Source organism: Podarcis melisellensis (assembly GCF_964234715.1).
Source record: "Podarcis melisellensis genome assembly, chromosome: 2".
Classification (NCBI taxonomy): domain Eukaryota; kingdom Metazoa; phylum Chordata; class Lepidosauria; order Squamata; family Lacertidae; genus Podarcis; species Podarcis melisellensis.
In genome coordinates this window covers 92535809-92554653 of record NC_138529.1, presented here as the reverse complement: position 1 = coordinate 92554653, position 18845 = coordinate 92535809, and positions in this window count along the sequence as shown.

Here is an 18845-nt window from a genome sequence, read left to right as displayed (position 1 = left end):
TGTGACCAGTTTCTCATTTATTCATTATTGGAACATATCTGCATCTACTGTCAATACCCATCCTGCCAATAGTTCTTGTATACCCCTCTCATCATTTACAAATCCTGGCATAGATATCCATTATTTTTCATAGACACATATTGTACTCAGACTATTTATTCTTTTCTCATCACTGATTGCATGTGACCAAATTTCAATATTTAATACTTTAATCCTTGGAGGATTGAGATTTTAGTTATTACATTCTCTTTTGGTCTGATGGACATTATTATTCTACTCATACTTTAGTTTCACAGCTAATTACTGTCTTTGGCCATATCCTTACGGAATATAGAAGCTATTATGTAGGAACTACACGTAACATGTTCCCCAAACTGCACCTTATTTCATAGGAATGTCCTTGCTTGATCGCCTTACAGTACCTAAAATATTCTAATTCTCTTCTCCATTATCTCTTCTCAATGCTACTGTAATGCAATAGATCACTCCAGGACAGTACAAATCCCTGAAAAGAATAGACCTGTGTGTGTGCAGCTTGACACTCAATTCATGACTAAAGTACTCATCACCATAAGTGAAATGACCCCAGATAATAAAAATGCCACCACGAAATCTTTTAAGTGATGACAATATATGTCTCCTGTATTTGGAGGGGGGGGGAATCAATGTACGTATGCAGGAGATAAAAGAACATAAATGAAGTGCATTGTCAAATTTATGACCTTGGTTTAACTCTCATTCATTCTAGTGGAATATTGTTCTTTTCAATCCCACAGAACCTTAATTAAGTCCCATGTAGTACAGCTATGTTGAGATCCAATTCCGTATTTTGTCAATGGGATTTTGCTAAGAATTCTGGGCAGCTTCTTCTGTTGCTCCATTGCAGACACTTCAGAAGTCAAGAAAAATATTTAATTTTGAAACCATCCTCAGTTTTCTTCTATTTTTGCAGTTGCTGTTGTTATGAGCAGAACCAGAACTTACACATCCAGCATTGATACTGGATTTAGGCATGTCAGCCTGAGGATGGGACTTGCACTGACATGCCAAAAGTTGGTCCATGTCGACCTGGTGTCTCACTTGGGAGGTGATTTGTTTTTGGGTTCAAATCCCAACTCAGAAAAACAAAGCGTTGTGCCTCCCCATTCATTATTGTTAAATAATGGCACCTTTTCCTGTTCTATGCTCAACAGACTGGCTATCTGTCATGGATGCTTTAGTTGAGATTCCCGCATTGCAGGAGGTTGGACTAGATAACCCTCAGGATCCTCTCCAATTCTATAGTTCTCTGATTCTATTAATATTCCCCTTCTTCCTGGGATTATTCCACATATATGAAAAGTGTCAGTGGAAGCCTTCCCACCTCCCTTACGACAATCTTAGACTTGTTTTATCTTAGCTCCTTTAGCATTTCTCCTAGGCTTCACCTTTTATCATTGCTAGAGCTCTCATGAATCCTTTCCGATATGCCAACATCTTTCTTAAAATGTTGTACTCAGAACTGATTTATTCACTAATTAAGCTAGGACTACACAGTCCTTTTCACTTGACTGTTATGTTCACCATTACTGAATGCTGTTATATTCGACACATGTCGAAAGAATGCTGCTTCCATGCTGAGAATCTCCTAATATTTCCCATTGGTACAAGGAATGTGCATCCACTAAAATATAAAGTGTGGGCTTCAATTCAGTGATTCAGGAATGGCCCATCTCAGAACAAGGCACTTCAAACACTTCCTGGTTTGGTTTAGAGCCTGTCCAAAGTTGTTTCATTTGCCTCCTATTATCTATTGCAAATCCAAAAAATGGCTATAACCTTTTGTCTTTTTTTACAGAAGTGGATGGAATTTGCAGACATACTATTCCCCTCAGACTGGGTAAAGCCTGCCAAATTATGAATCTGGTGGAATTTCTTTTTTTTTCCACATAATTTTTATTATTTGTTATTAATGCACATCAATAAACAATAAATCAAACAAGACAACACAAATACAATGATTTCACATCCTTTTCATAACTTCTCTTTTTTTTGTACTTCCCTCAGCTGTTCCGTAAATCATCCGTATTCATCATTTTTAAAACGCATTCCATAGATTTGTATTGACATTTTTAAAGCTTTTTCCCTCTTATTCCCTTTAGACAATACTCTTAGCTTTTTTACAGTGCCTCTTTAAATCCCTTAAGCGTCATCTGTCCTTGACATAGATGTTCCAGATACTCTACATATTTCACCCAATCCCCGATGAATTTTTGGTCTTTTAAGTATCTAATCTTCCCTGTCAATTTGTCTAGCTCTGCGTATTCCAACAATTTTATTCTCCAATCTTCTATGGTCGGTATTTCTTGCTGTCTCCATCTCTGGGCCAGTACCACTCTTGCTGCTGTGATTGCATACCTAAAAAATTTACAATCTGGTGGAATTTCAGAAGGATACTTGCAGTGATATTTCTTCAAGGCTAGCATTTAGCATTTGGGCTGGATAAAAAAAAGATTCACTTATCTCCTCTATTGTTTTTGTGAGCAATTTGTATGAAAATACAATGCATCGTTAGGGTGCCCCAAGGTAATAAACTTTCCAAATTATGGATAAATAGATAAAAAGAAGGGGGTTGTGCTAGGCACCTTCAAAGTTAAGTTTGTGTGTGTGGCTAAAGGTGATTTGGTTTGGGGGCAAAATTGTAACTTAAGAAGATCCCTGCTAGATCCGGCCAACGGCCCATTTAGTCTAGCTGTCTGTTCTCACAGTGGCCAACCAGATGTCTGATTGGTTCCATTGAATTAATCTGTGCTGAAACCAAAAGGCATATTTTTGTGGGCTAATAACCTTTTCATTTTTATTTCCTTTTCATTAATTTTTCAGATTCATGTTCAGCCCTCCTGAGAAATTCTCTGTAATGGATTTGCAAATGTTCAATACGAGAGGTTGTCTACCATTCAGTATTACTTTTGACAGCTTGATCTTCAAGCTGTTTTGTGCTAAAATCAGCATGAATATTTCCTGTATTGATGATAGTGATTTGCAATAAAAAGCAGGATGGTAAATCTGGGTGAGTGTTAATGGTTTGCTTGGCAAGCAGGGAAAACATTTTGGGAATTTACTTTAGCTCTCCACCTCTGCTTTAGGGGACCAATTATCATGCTGACTTTAAAAATGGAAAATCCTACAACTTCTTTAAAAATATTTTTTAGACATCTATTTGTGCATGAGTGTCTTTAAAATAAAAAATAAACGAGCAAGAGACTCTAAAGATGAACAGAACCTTGTAGCGATGTCTTCCCTCCAAATCTGTTGTATTGGTTTTAGGATGCAAGAACAGCACTATATGGACTGAAATTTGGGACTGAATTCTGGGATCCCATAGACTCCTCTTCTCATTTTGGATGGGCAACAACAACAACAACAACAACAACAACAACAACAACAAGATATCCCTTCCTGCTGGATCTCCCCGCATCACCAGGCCTCAACTGAGCCATACAGCCGTCTGGGTGTGTGGGAGATGGCAGACCTGGCCATGCTATGGGGCTACCATCTGTGTCCTCCACCAGATGTATGGTCCCCCAAGTACAGGGCCTGGGACAGCTCATGACACTGCAGGTTGGTGAACTATTTCCTCTCCAATCAGCTATGTTACTGCATTCCTTGATCATTTCCTTATGCAATTGTCCAGGAACTGCTTCCTTCACGGTCATTGCTTGTAATGAATCATCAGCACATTTACATCCATGGGCTTAACCTTTCTATGCTCTTGCAATGAAGTCCCTGCAAAGCAGTCAATGGCAAGAGCACGTAAGTGGCCATATCCCTCCTCCCCACTCAGCAAGACAAAAGACTATCTCTCCTCCCTTTGAATTTATTAATGGAAAACTATTATTATCTGTTAGCCATGAATCTTTAGATTATTATGCATAGAACTGAATTGCTGGAATTGCAAAAGCATCATAGATTCATGCTGTGGCTCATCTCTTCAAATCAGCTCTGACATTTTCTCTCAGTTTTCCCTTGCTGAAAGCTCATTGGTACAATACACCAGCACTAGACATGAGGTCAATTGTATGGTTGCAACTGATGCTCAAGCTTTTGCCAGCAGCTGGGGTGACGCCTAAGCAGACTTGGAACAATAATGGAAGTTCCTTTTTCTCTTTGCAACACTCTCAATTATCTGAAGAAGTGTGCATGCACACGAAAGCTCATACCAAGAACTAACTTAGTTGGTCTTTAAGGTGCTATTGGAAGGAATTTTTTTTGTTTTGACTATGGCAGACCAACACGGCTACCTATCTGTAAATGAAATCAATGCCCTCTCCAAAGCTGCTGGTTCCAATCCTCAGGGTGAGAAGTAATTTAAAATGTCCCCCTCTACCACAGTTGGTCCAGGGACAGCCATTTATCCATGCCATATATTTAAAGCACATGGCTTCTGTCAAAGAATTCAAGCTTATCTGATCTCTGCATTCCTCCCGTTGTGTGCAGAGCTGATTGGTGGAGGACGCTTGGAGAGGGGAGAGTGGGGAAGCCTCACTGTGCTAGCAGGAGTCCTTGCACTGGCTCACACTAGTGCAACTTGTTTAGCTGAATCCAGCTCAAAGATTTTGAGCAAGGTTAGCTCTCCCATAGCACAGCACCATTATATCTTGATACAATTCCACTACAGTGGTACCTTGGGTTAAGAACTTAATTCGTTCTGGAGGTCCATTCTTAACCTGAAACTGTTCTTAACCTGAGGTACCACTTTAGCTAATGGGGCCTCCCCACTGCCGCCGCACAATTTCTTTTCTCATCCTGAAGCAAAGTTCTTAACTCGCGGTACTATTTCTGGGTTAGCAGAGCATGTAACCTGAAGCGTCTGTAACCCAGGGTAAAGGTAAAGGTAAAGGGACCCCTGGCCATTAGGTCCAGTCGTGACCGACTCTGGGGTTGTGGCACTCATCTCGCTTTATTGGCCAAGGGAGCCAGCATACAGCTTCCGGATCATGTGGCCAGCATGACTAAGCCGCTTCTGGCAAACCAGAGCAGCGCACAGAAACAGCGTTTACCTTCCCACCAGAGCGGTACCTATTTATCTACTTGCACTTTGACGGGCTTTTGAACTGCTAGGTTGGCAGGAGCAGGGACCGAACAACAGGAGCTCACCCCGTTGCGGGGATTTGAACTGCCAACCTTCTGATCGGCAAGCCCTAGGCTCTGTGGTTTAACCCACAGCGCCACCCGTGTCCCCTAACCCAGGGTATCACTGTATTATTAACATCAATGTGCCTCAAATGTCAGTAGTAAGGCTTCTTATTACAAACTGAAACTCCATAAGCCTTTTTATTTATTTATTGAGAATACAATGAGGACCTTAGATTTTAGCATACTAATTTATAACCCCTAAATGATTACTTTTCATGGGGGAAAATGGCTTCTCCTCCTCAGGGCCACCCTAAAGCATCAGCAGCATGCGAAGGGCTGAACAGTTTCTAATTGAAGCTTGGAAAATTGGTGATTGGGATGGAATAGGGGAGTGAGTGAGAATGGTGAATAATGAGATTTATTTTGATGATTAGAGATGCACGTCAAAGTATATTGAAAGCTGAACCATTTCATGCTGTGTAACATCATGCAATCAACTTCTTTTCTGCAAGCAAATTAATATCTTGCAAAGCTTGGTGCAAGATAAAGGAGGTGGGAAGCATAACAGGTTTTACATTTTAACAGTCTTTCTTAACCCCATGCACCTTGGTCCTAAATCAGTTTTCCACTTTATTGTATCAACAAAGTGTATTGAAAACCTTTATTTCTTGCTAATTTCTTATTGTTGGGTTAACAATTGATTCTTGATTCTGTTGTGGAGAACACACCAGGTAGAACTGAAAAAGAAACTCTCCCACCCCTTCAATATCTCAACTGTTGTCACTAGTCTTTCTCTAATCTTCCTTAGTTTCTCCTCTTTGTTCTCTCTGACCATTCTAGAAAGTGTCACTATCAGAGAGAGGAGACCACCAGAGGTGGATTTAGGGGAGCATAACCTGTTTGCCTACACTTAGGCACTGAGCTGAGAGGGCATCACAGGGGATGCTGCAACAATGAAGAACAACAGAAGGTGAGAGCAGGGGTGTGGGCACCAAATTTGGGTGTCATGCAGGGTGCCACTGAAATTTGAAATCCCAAAGTCTGCCACTGAGACCACAGAATGTCCCTCAGTCCCAAACACAAACTGGATCTATTAGAATAATAGTAATAATATAAATAATATATTATTTATACCCTGCCCATCTGGCTGGGTTTCCCGAGCCACTCTGGGCGGCTTCCAACAGAATTTTAAAAACACGTTAAAACATCAAACATTAAAAACTTCCCTAAACAGGGCTTCTAAAAGTCAGATAGCTTTTTATTTCCTAGATATCTGATGGGAGGGCATTCCACAGCGCGAGCGCCACTACAAAGAAGGCCCTCTGCCTGGTTCCCTGTAACCTCATTTCTTGCAGTGAGGGAACCTCCAGAAGGCGCCTGGAGCTAGACCTCAGCATCTGGGCTGAACGATGGGGGTGGAGACGCTCCTTCAGGTGTACTGATGTCGTTTAGAAAAGTATAAAGGTAAATCAGTTTACTGAAACCAAGATACCCTTTTTTCTATGCCTGTCTCCTGAATAGTTTTAAAATTCTTCCCCTGCTCAGCCTGAATAAAACAAGAACAATTAGCTCATTCATCGTATCTTAAAACCTTGATCCTAAACACAATGATCTGGCTTAAGTTAGAAAAGAAGATATAGTAATATTTAAGCTTTCCTGGAAACTGCTGTCTAGGTAGATAGCCCTGTAACATGAGATGCAAGGGGATTCTTGTAGTTTGAGGTGAGGCACTACAATGTGTTCAGTGACAGAACTGAGCTTGGTAATGATGGCTTCATGCCGGCTGACTGTGGGCTTGGTACATCTTGAACATCGATCTGCCGTGACACCTGATTACTTTATGATCGTCAATCAGCAGTTTATAACGGGTCCAGCACACTTCTTCAAAGCTGCGCCACTGTTGCTCCCTTCAGGTCACGGCTTAGCAGAGTAGAACACACAGCGGTGTAAAGCAGACTTTCTTCCTTCTTCTGGCAAGCACACACAGACAGCTCCGTCTATTTACAGCTCTTTATTGAAACATTTCAGCTACAAAGACCGGGGCTTCTTTCAGCCATATCCAAAGGCACGTCTTTCTCTCTCACAGATACACAGAGAGAAGAACAAGTGAAAGTACAGGGAAAAACTCCTCCTCCTTAGCTTCTAAAAGCTTCTGTCTCCTCCCAGCTTCTAACAGCTGACGTCGGAATGTGACGCACACTCAGAACCCTTAACCGTTTACGTTCTGAACACTCACACCCCCCCTTGCGTTGGATTCCGACTGCACCTGTGGAACATCCTCGGCAAAACTCTGTGAGATCAATGCCTTCCCCAATGCCTTGCGCCCTCTCTTGGCGTCCCTGTTAGGCAACTGTGGAACCACCTCACAACTCTCAGAATCGCACTGTGCGAAACTTACCCACACACCTGTGGCCTGGTACCTCTCTGGTGGAATACCCTTTGTTGTGCGACTGGACCTCCTAGGCACAAACTCAGGTGTTCCCTCTGACTCACTTTGATCAGCAGGTGTGTCCTCTGCATCATGGGATTCTCCTTCTGACTTAAAGCGTCTTCGAATCCTCTCCATCACACTCACAGGAGAACTAGGCGCACTCTTGGGCTGTCTCTTAACAGCTTGTGGAGATGCCCTATCCTGCTCTTGACCCTGGTCAGTGACCTGGTCGTCATCAGCAGCCTCAGCCCCTTCTTCCGCCTCATCAGAACTGTCTTCTGGATCAGAGAGACATTCTGATAGAACATCACGCCTGACAGGAGACTTTGACTTTACATCCTCCTCACAGAACTCAGCGTGTTTACTGATCAGCACCTTACTCTGATCACCTGAAGGGTAAGCAAACCGCCATGCACGGGCTTCTGGCTCATACCCACAGAAGATCATTTTCTGGAATTTGGCTCCATCTGGCCCTCGCAAAGCCTCAGGCACAGAGACAAATGCAGGAGACCCAAACTTGCGCAGAAAGTGAACCTGGGGTTTGCGGCCATTCAACAGAGAAAACGGAGTGTCACCTACCAGCGAATTGTAGGTCCTATTCCAGGTGAAGCATGCAGCTCTAGCCGCCTCCAGCCAAAACTGTGGAGGTAACTCAGACTCTGTAAGCATCACCTGTGCTGCCTGAACCAGAGCTCCACTCCTCAGCTCTGCCACCCCCCTCTGTTTGGGTGAAGTAACTGTGTGACGTATCCCTTTCTCGTGAAAGAACTTCTGCAAAGCAGAACCAGTGTACCTAGCATTTCTGTCACTGATGATCGCTTGCACTCTGGCGGAGAACCTTAGTTCTACTCCCTCAATCCAGCTCTTGATCAGCTGTGCTGCATCCTCCTTAGATCTGAGACCATGACTCCAGGAATTCTGCGAAAAATCATCCAGAAAAGTCAGCAGATACCTGGCCCCCCCTAGACTCTGTTCCCTGACAGGATTGGACAGATCTAGGTGTACCAGCTCAAAAGGTTTGGTGGCAACCCGTTCCACCTTTGGGTAACTGCACCCTCTCACCTTTGCTTGCTTGCAAGTGTCACAATTAATGGCACTTCCACAATTTTGAATCCTACACCCCTTGGCAACCTCGGGCAGAGTCTGCAAGTCCTCTACCGACCCATGAATTGTTCTCTGATGCCATACGCATGCACATGAGGCATCATGAGCGGGAACTGTAGTACGCTGGTTGGGAACTGTAGCACGCGATGCTTGTGCTTTCTCAACCTTCCCCTCACCCCCAAGAGACGTTTTAAGAATGAAAAGATCATTCTGTCCCCGTTTCACTTCAACAAGTCGTCTTCCTTCTCTGGAGATTGTGCAGGAATCCCCCTGGAAACAAACCTGAAAACCCTTTTTTAACAAATAAGGCACAGATAACAAACAGTGATGAACCCCTGGAACAATACAAAAATCCACCGCCTCCTGCAAAACAGAAAGATACAATGTACCACAGTTAGTGACATTTTTCCGCTGTCCATTTGCAAATAAAACAGTTTGTCCTGTGGAAATTGCTTTGCAATTCCACAACTTGACTGCAGGGGTCTCAGGAACCATGTTGCGGTTAGCTGCAGAGTCAATAACAAAGGCCATCTCGGAATTTTCCACTCGGCCGTCTTCGAACAATGCCATGCTTGCAGAAACTTGATAAGACTCTTCCTGTTTACCACGACCACCTGGTTCAGTTCCACGCCTGCCTGTCTTCCCAGGCCTGTTGCCACGGAAACCCGTCTGGTTCCCATGAGAAGTGTCCTTGCAAACATCCTGCCTCGGCTGTCTGCTCCGGTGGGGGCTACTGCCACGCAGACGTTGAACTCCAGTGGAAAAACACTGCCCGGGGCTCCTGCCAGCTGGCCTGGCCTTCCTCCTTCTGGAACGGCGCCTCCCACCAGCCTGGCCCCCCCTGAAGCTGCTCTTCGCTTCAGCACAAGTGAAAAGATCTTTAAACTTACCTTTGGAACTCTACGCCCCCCCGATCTGCTCACTAGCGCTCCTAGAGGCCAATCCATCGGGAACAGGGCCTGCCAGTCCAGCCTCTCCAGGACCCAGTCCATCACACAGACGTGTAGAAGAATTACAACAGCTCTCCAACACTGTCCCAGCCCCCATTGGGCTTTCTGGGCATCCTTCAGCCCCCCCTGGGCTTCTTCCAGCCCCCTCTGGCCTGACTCCCGCTGAGCTTTCACACACACTCCTCAGCGCCTGCCAGGCGGCCTGGGCCGATTCAACGCCCTCCAGATGAGGCTTCAGCGATTCATCAACGCATGCTCTGAGCATATCCAGCTCAAGTTGCATTCTCTGCTGGCTATCTTCAGCCCACGCAGCCCCACAGCTTGCAACGCCTGTTCCAGCTGCTGGCCAGCTAAGGGGTGATTTTGGCTCCCATTGGCTTGCTTCCCAAAGCCCTTCGACTAAGAACCATCCCCTTATTCTTCTGGTCCACGTTGCCCAACTCTTTAGAGTGAGCTTTTCCAGAGGTATATTCTGGCTTTTGGCCATCTTCTCCCGTTCTCCCAAGGTGCCCCAAGCTGTACTTACTCCGTACTCAGTGCTCAGTACCAGCTCCTACGGCTCTCCCTTGCTTGGAGTAACGATTCCAGCTGCTTTTAGCTCCAGCTGCTTCTCAGCTTCCAGCCCTCAGCTGTCTGTATCAGCAGCTCTCATTGCCTCTTAGAAGCAGGCAATTAATCATTCTTGCTCTCCGGCATCCAGTCAGCTCCCGTTGGCCTCCGACGGCCCCTCAGCCTCAGAACGCTGACTTCAAAGCATTCCTGAGACTCACAGCGTCTGCTTTACGAGCGTTGGCTGACCTCCATAACCTCTTGAACATCGATCTGCCGTGACACCTGATTACTTTATGATCGTCAATCAGCAGTTTATAACGGGTCCGGCACACTTCTTCAAAGCTGTGCCACTGTTGCTCCCTTCAGGTCACGGCTTAGCAGCGTAGAACACACAGCGGTGTAAAGCAGACTTTCTTCCTTCTTCTGGCAAGCACACACAGACAGCTCCGTCTATTTACAGCTCTTTATTGAAACATTTCAGCTACAAAGACCGGGGCTTCTTTCAGCCACATCCAAAGGCACGTCTTTCTCTCTCACAGATACACAGAGAGAAGAACAAGTGAAAGTACAGGGAAAAACTCCTCCTCCTTAGCTTCTAAAAGCTTCTGTCTCCTCCCAGCTTCTAACAGCTGACGTCGGAATGTGACGCACACTCAGAACCCTTAACCGTTTACGTTCTGAACACTCACAGTACATTGGTTCTCATTGAACATAACTCTCAGTGGCTGTGAATTTACATTCACAGGGAGGTAGTCTTGGGACTCTACCACAGCAGGTAGAAGGCCACCACTGGAATGACTCAAGGCCTACACATAGTCATTCCTGTGCCAGATTGGCATAGAGAACCAGTGTGGTGTAAATGGCTAAAGCACTGTATTTGGACCCAGGAGACCAAGGTTCAGATCTCCATCCAGTCATGAAGCTCACTGGGTTACCCTGGGCCACCTACCTCTCCGGGTGGTGAGGGTAAAATGGGGAGGAGATTACGGATGCAACCTTGAACCCCTTGGATGAAAGGTAATGAATGCAGACAATGAAATCAATTAAAGCATCCCCATAAGCCACACATGGTAGGAAAACATTCTTTAGGAACCAAATAAAAGTTCCTGGAAGCTTTAAAGAGGGTTCCACAATTTTCCTTTAGTGTGTAGGAGTGGCACTCTAGGCTTGATTGCTGTCAGCTGGAGGTGCAAATAAAGGGAGGAAGTTGCAGGCTGCAGTTTTCCCACGACAAAAGCACACGCTCGAACACACACTGTCAGCACGCACACTGTGACAACAAGGTTGGAAGTAAGAAAATGTGTGCTGCTGATACTGTGAGTTTTGCTGTGTCGGGATTGTTAATTACTGGACTGAGATTATGCCGTGCTGGAGAGATAAAGAAGGAATGTAAATAGCTTGTATATACAGTGGTGCCTCGCAAGACGAAATTAATTCGTTCCGCAAGTCTCTTCGTCTTGCGGTTTTTTCGTCTTGCGATGCACGGTTTCCCATAGGAATGCATTGAAAATCAATTAATGCGTTCCTAGGGAAACCGCCTTCAGACCAGGTCCGGGGACAGTCTGTCCCCGGACCTCTTCTGAAGGCTGGGGGGCGCGGGCTTCGCAGCAGCGCTACGAAGCCCGGCGGCTGGGGCAGGTGTTCCCGCCCCCCCTGCTTCGGAGCAGCGTTCCGAAGCGGGGTGGCTGGGGCAGGTGTTCCCGCCCCCCGCCCGGCTTCGCAGCAGCGCTACGAAGCCCGGCGGCTGGGGCAGGTGTTCCCGCCCCCCCACCCCGCTTCGGAGCAGCGTTCCGAAGCGGGGTGGTGGGGCAGGTGTTCCCGCCCCCCCGCCTGGCTTCGCAGCAGCGCTACGAAGCCCGGCGGCTGGGGCAGGTGTTCCCGCCCCCCCCACCCCGCTTCGGAGCAGCGTTCCGAAGCGGGGTGGCTGGGGCAGGTGTTCCCGCCCCCCCGGCTTCGCAGCAGCGCTACGAAGCCCGGCGGCTGGGGCAGGTGTTCCCGCCCCCCCACCCCGCTTCGGAGCAGCGTTCCGAAGCGGGGTGGCTGGGGCAGGTGTTCCCGCCCCCCCGCCCGGCTTCGCAGCAGCGCTACGAAGCCCGGCGGCTGGGGCAGGTGTTCCCGCCCCCCCACCCCGCTTCGGAGCAGCGTTCCGAAGCGGGGTGGCTGGGGCAGGTGTTCCCGCCCCCCGCCCGGCTTCGCAGCAGCGCTACGAAGCCCAGCGGCTGGGGCAGGTGTCCGGGATCTCTTTTGAAGCAAGCGGCTGCGGAGAGAAGCGATCTCCCCGCAGCCGCTTGCTTCAAAAGAGTTCCGGGATCTCTTTTGAAGCAAGCGGCTGCGGAGAGAAGCGATCTCCCCGCAGCCGCTTGCTTCAAAAGAGGTCCGGGATCTCTTTTGAAGCAAGCGGCTGCGAAGAGACGCGATCTCCCGCAGCCGCTTGCTTCAAAAGAGGTCCGGGATCTCTTTTGAAGCAAGCGGCTGCGGAGAGACGCGATCTCCCCGCAGCCGCTTGCTTCAAAAGAGGTCCGGGATCTCTTTTGAAGCAAGCGGCTGCGGAGAGACGCGATCTCCCCGCAGCCGCTTGCTTCAAAAGAGGTCCGGGATCTCTTTTGAAGCAAGCGGCTGCGGAGAGAAGCGATCTCCCCGCAGCCGCTTGCTTCAAAAGAGGTCCGGGATCTCTTTTGAAGCAAGCGGCTGCGGAGAGACGCGATCTCCCCGCAGCCGCTTGCTTCAAAAGAGGTCCGGGATCTCTTTTGAAGCAAGCGGCTGCGAAGAGACGCGATCTCCCCGCAGCCGCTTGCTTCAAAAGAGGTCCGGGGGCAGCGGGAAGAGCTGCCCCCGGACCTCTTTTGAAGCAAGGGGCGGTGGGGAGAAACGATCTCCCCGCCGCCCCTTGCTTCAAAAGAGAAGACCCGCTGTCCCCGGGGCAAGCTTCGTTTTGCGAAGCAAGCCCATAGGGAAATTCGTCTTGCGAGACAACTCGAAAACGAAAAAACCTTTCGTTTTGCGAGTTTTTCGTCTCGCGAGGCGTTCGTCTTGCGGGGTACCACTGTAATAGTAACAGAAATGCATGTGCAACCAGTCAAGCAATAAAGAAGCTCTTGACTATGAATTTGAGTATGACTCCTGCTCTTGTCCTCTGCCTACGGTGAAAACTCTGCTACCAACAATAAGAAGTGGTTTTACCGAGGTGCCACCACACAAGCAGAGAAGCACAGCGGAAGTGTGTGGGCGGTAACCTCTTGTTGGCCACGCATTACAAGGAACTCAAAAATAACTTTAACAAGGTTTTAATAACAAAAACAAAAACTCCTTTTACACTAAATATATCAACAAGCACGACCCAACCACCAGCCCATCCCCCAGGGTACTGAGAGAGCTAGGTGCTGCTCTTTATATACTATACTCAATTGCTGACACAGCTTAATTAACACAACTTAGCAGCACCTGCTATACTCTTTCACAGCTGTAAAACTGGGTCTTGTTATTTGCTCTGGCCCTTAAAGACATACACATCTTGTGGAACAATAATGAACCTTCACATTTAAAGAGACCATTCAACACCTCTAATAACACAATCCCCAGTTATGACAGCAGTTGATATACACACACATACCTATGCTTCAGATGCTGCATAAGAACCAAAGAAGAATCCTGATAGATCTGACAAAAAAGGCCTATCTGGACCAGTATCCTGTTAAATATGCAGTGGATGGCATGTGAATATAAGACGAGTAGAATATCAAGGGCCCCTGTCAATCAGTCCCAGGATCAGCAAATCTAAGAGTGTTTCCTGTAGTTTCTTTCTTTCCCTTTGGGATTCCCAAACTGAAGTACAGAAAACAAATGAAATTAGCAAAGCACAAGGCTTAGGAAAATGCAACGCATCACCTTTGGGGCAAGCATACCGTCGGCAGGAAGTTTCAGGCATTGCCAGCAAATGTGTACCTCCTAAACATATATTCTAATGAAAGGAATACAGCATTTCTATTCACAGAATCGCAGAGATGGAAGCGGCACAAAGGTCCACGGCCTTTGGTTGAACTGATGGTTAATGTCCTGCTTTTCATCTTATCAAGAACCTATTAAATAAGCATCTTTGGTGGTTGCTTTACATGTAGAAGGTCCTGCCCCAGGATGGGCAATTGATCATCCAAAAGATTCAACTGAAATGGTGGCAAATATTATTAGCTAAGGTGTGGTGTATATGTGTCCATATAAAATAAGTTTGAGTCACAGCTTTAAAGTGCCCTGGGTTTTCCAAGTATGACCTTTTGCAAGAAAAAAGAAGGCCATGCAATTGGAAGAGTAATCAGGGCAGTGGAGGCATTGCTGTCCTCCTACATTTTCAGTTACCTGGGTTATTGCTTGGCATGCTTCCCATTTTATTTTTCTTTCTGTTCGTCAATCATGCACCACATGGTTTGTGCTGAGGATAATATCCCTTATGGTCCCTCTGGTGCTCGAGGCATCATGATTATGAATTTTCATTATATGTCAGTTCATTGGCTTCCATTAAACAACAATATGGGCGGAATTAGTGCTGTACTGATGATGCTGAGCTCGCATCACCTAGGCTTGCACAATTGATGAGTCTGGTTTCGGTATGCAGCTGCTTGGCAAAGATTCCAGACTGAAAGAACAGCATGCTCAAAAATCTGAACCGAACACAATGTTTTGGGACAGGAGTTTGTGCCCAACATGCACTTGAAAACTCAGTCTGAATGCTGAGAGCATTTGCAGTCAAACACCCTGTGTGCTCTTCTCTAGGGGACATTTATTATTCTTGTGAGCTATAAGACTATAGGAAGAGTCCAGAATCCTGTTTCACTATAGTGGCCTGTAAGATGCCTTTGGGAGCCTACAGACAGGGTACGGAGGTGACAGACATTTCTTGTTGCTCGCCAGCCAGCAACTAGCATTCAGAGGCAAGCTGGCTCTGATCCTGGAGGTAGCACAAAGATATTGCCACCATCCATTAGAGAAAAGCAAAAGTATGCCTTTTATAAAGACATCTAAGTTGGCGACCATCTTGGGATCCAAATTCTTCAGTGTTACTATATAATGTGTACATAGCTACTTTCTTTTGTCTCTCCCAAATGTCCCACCAATCTAGTATTATGAGATAGGGAGAAAAACTTTTCTCTAGCCACATTTTCTCCATGCCATGCATACTTTTGCAAGCCTCTATCATGGCCCCTGCCCCAAATCTCCCACTTTTTCCAAAACTAAAAAAACACCAAATGTTGTAAACATTCCTTAGTGGAGGCTGCTCTGTTAGGACAAAGGAAGCTTTGCCTCACCAACTTCAGTCTGCCTTCCACCAGGCCTCACCTGGCCTGCCTGCTTGTTTACAGCTGGTCCAATGGTAACATCATGTGTGGCATCTTCTCTCTCCTCAGTCTTGTAGAATTCAGCAGGATGGAGACAAAACTAAAATTAGCGGGTTCCACTTTTCATTGGCTTTCGCCCAACATACTGTTGGCCACCCTGCCATCCACCCTACTAGGCCAAATGGGCATCAGCCACCACCGCCATTCCCCATAGAAGTATTGCTACAAGATGTGTGTGTGTGTGTGTGTATTCAGGTTAGGTTTCGTTTTAATATAACCACAACTCTACAACTATTACAAATCAACAATATTGCTTTAGGAGGATTTTAAGTTGGATAATCTCAAGGCTTTCCTCTCTCCCACCAATATAACATCCCTGAGACAGCATTCATATTGTCTGCACTGTTCCCTACCATTCCTTATGCTGCCAGGGTGGTGGTGTGCTGGTGTTAGTACTAGCTGCTGGGCATGCTGGATGAGTGCACCTGCTCTCCCACCCAACAGCAAACAACTGTCCTAGATATATTATTTGAATATTATTGCTCCAGTCTGACCACTCTTCTACCTAAAGGACTAAACAATGGGCATGTGCTAATGCTTAGTAAATGGCAGGACGAGAACTCTGGGATAAATTCCCACAATCTTGTTAGCATGATCATGTCTCTTGCACATGGGTGCTGAATGGGAGTTGATAAATGCAAGACAGCTGAGTTGACACAACAAAAGGGCTGCGAAGTGCAGACTGGTTTCAAATGAAAATAAACTCAAAATCACTTCACAACAGTCAACATGCCCTCTGGTAAAAAAATTCCATTCAAAAACCTGCTCTTGGGCCCATGGCTGAATGTTGTAGGAATTTAGTTTCTTCCCCTGCTCAAGGCGGGCAAAAACACAAAACTTTTGGTTTTTATTGAATTTTTACTCCTATTCTCCTCCCCAATGCCCGTTTTCTTTCGAATTCTTTTTATGAAGGTGTTTTGCTAGCTTAAACAGATGTACTTCTTGTACTCCTTTAAACTCTTTCTTTGTGCAAGCCTTTGCTTAAGGGAAGAAAAGAAACGAAGGGAAACTACGGTTCACTTGAGGTTCCCTCAGTAGACATTCACAATGAACAATTGAATGCATCAGCTACTTTAAATAGCCCAACTACAGTTATTCATAACAATAACAAAAGATAGATGACTGATTAACATTCTCTGAGGTTTGAAGTGTTTTAAATTTATTGATGAGAGTTTGAATGGGAATATTTCTCCCTCACCCATGCACATCTGTTGCTAGATTGTGATCCACATCAGAATACAATGAGGGGAATGGCACAGTCATTTTCCTCTGCTTAGTGCTAATTGTTCAATTTCTTCAGTGTAAGATTTCTTTTGTCTTTCATTTTATTTTCTGCACTTATTATTCCCCACTACTACAAGAGCTCCAAAGTGGCATCTCAAAAGGACTCCACGGTTTTAAAACTGATTTTACTATCACATTTTAATATTATAATCCACCCTGGGACCTTAGGATAAAAGATAAGAAAATCACCGCCCTCATAACAACAAACATCCTTTTTATTTTTAGGTTGAAAAACACAGACAAAAAGGTCTGGCTATTCCTGCAAGATTATGGAGGTAAATCCTGCTGTGTTCAATTTGGCTTACTCCCAGGAAAATGTGCACAGGATTGCAGCCTTGAACTTCAGTACAGAAAGAATTGAAGAGTCATAGCCAATGTTTACCAATTCTGTGGGGGGCAGGGCAGGGGGCAGAAGCTTGCAAAATGGGATGGTTATGTATTGCTTCAAATTCTGGTACAAAACATAACAAATTTATGGAATACCACTGAGATAAATTGTAATTTCATTCTGAAGTGGTGCTTTGTCAAACAACAAAACTATGTATAGGGTGGTATTCAGCTAAATAATTGTGTGAGCAGCATGCCTTCTGTTTATGTAATGGGAATTTTCATCCTCTCCTCATCCTGTACATTCCACACCATCCCCAAATCTGCTCCAGAGGACAGAAAAGATTTTTTTTTGGGGGGGGGGATATGAAAAAAATTTCCAATGTGCAAGGAAAGATTATAGCACTGACTGAACATTTTGCTTAGTGCTACAATGGTACGTTGGTATATGAACTTAATCCGTTCCAGATGTCCGTTCTTAAACCAAAGCGTTCTTAAACCAAGGCATGCTTTCCCATAGCAATTTACTCAATTTACAACTCAATTTACAAATGGAACACACTCAACAGGAAGTGAAATATGTTCTTATTCCAAGGCAAAGTTCACAAACCAAAACACCTGCTTCCGGGTTTGCAGCGTTCCTAATCCAAGTTGTTCATAAACTAAGCTGTTCTTAAACCAAGGTACCACTGTATATTGAATACAGCCAGGGGGGTTTACAATCAAACGTTAAGGTCCACATCAGTGATAGAGTATCATAACTTCAGAGCAAACTAGCAACATAAATTGCAAATACACAATGAAGTAAGAACATGAAACTCACTGTACTTTGTACAGTAATAGTCCTCTCTCTCACTTGATCATTTAGACAATGATCTTGATTATTTATCTCCAAAATGAAATTGACCTACAATTTTCAACTGTGCTTTTATCTATATATTATATAAGACAGGCATGCAGGCAGACGTGCATAGTACCTCATTGCCTTAATTTAGAGAATGGGGATGTTTTCCTAGCAAAAATAGTATCCCTGTGAAGAGAAGGTGATCATATCCACAGAATTTTTCATCCAGGTAGGTTCTATATGTTGTGTGCATTAGCTGTAATGAAAACACATAACCTTGCAAAATAACCTTGCTTGAAGAACTTCTCCAGAGGGTTGATGGGCCCTCCTGAACAATGTGAGATGGGGCATGAGGGACTTCTGGGACAGGCGAATATGGGAAAGTTTCTTCCCAGAAAACCTAAGGTTTAATTCCTTTATGCACTTACCTGGGAGTAAGTACCACTGAACTCACTAGGACTTGCTTGTTGTACTGTAATTTATCTTAGGATCCACAATAAATAAGGATCCTTGTGCGATGAATAGTAGAATATTAAGATTGGAGATGAAATTGCTTCAGCCCTGAAGCCTACTGAACAACCTTGGCCAATCTGCCAGCTCATTCAGTCAATTAATGGGAGAGTTAAAAGAAATATGTTATAGCTCTCACATGACTGTTTGTTTAAAGCCATTATTGGAGATCTGCTATCACAAGCACTTCTCTCTTTTTTACTACAAATTGGGCTCTTGTAGGTGATAAGCTCAGTGCAATAATTTAAAAAGAAGCAATAAATGTTTTGCTTTGCTCATTATTTACTTTCTTTAGTGCAATATGCTACTGGCAATTCAGGTAAGCTTTGTTGGCATGGTAC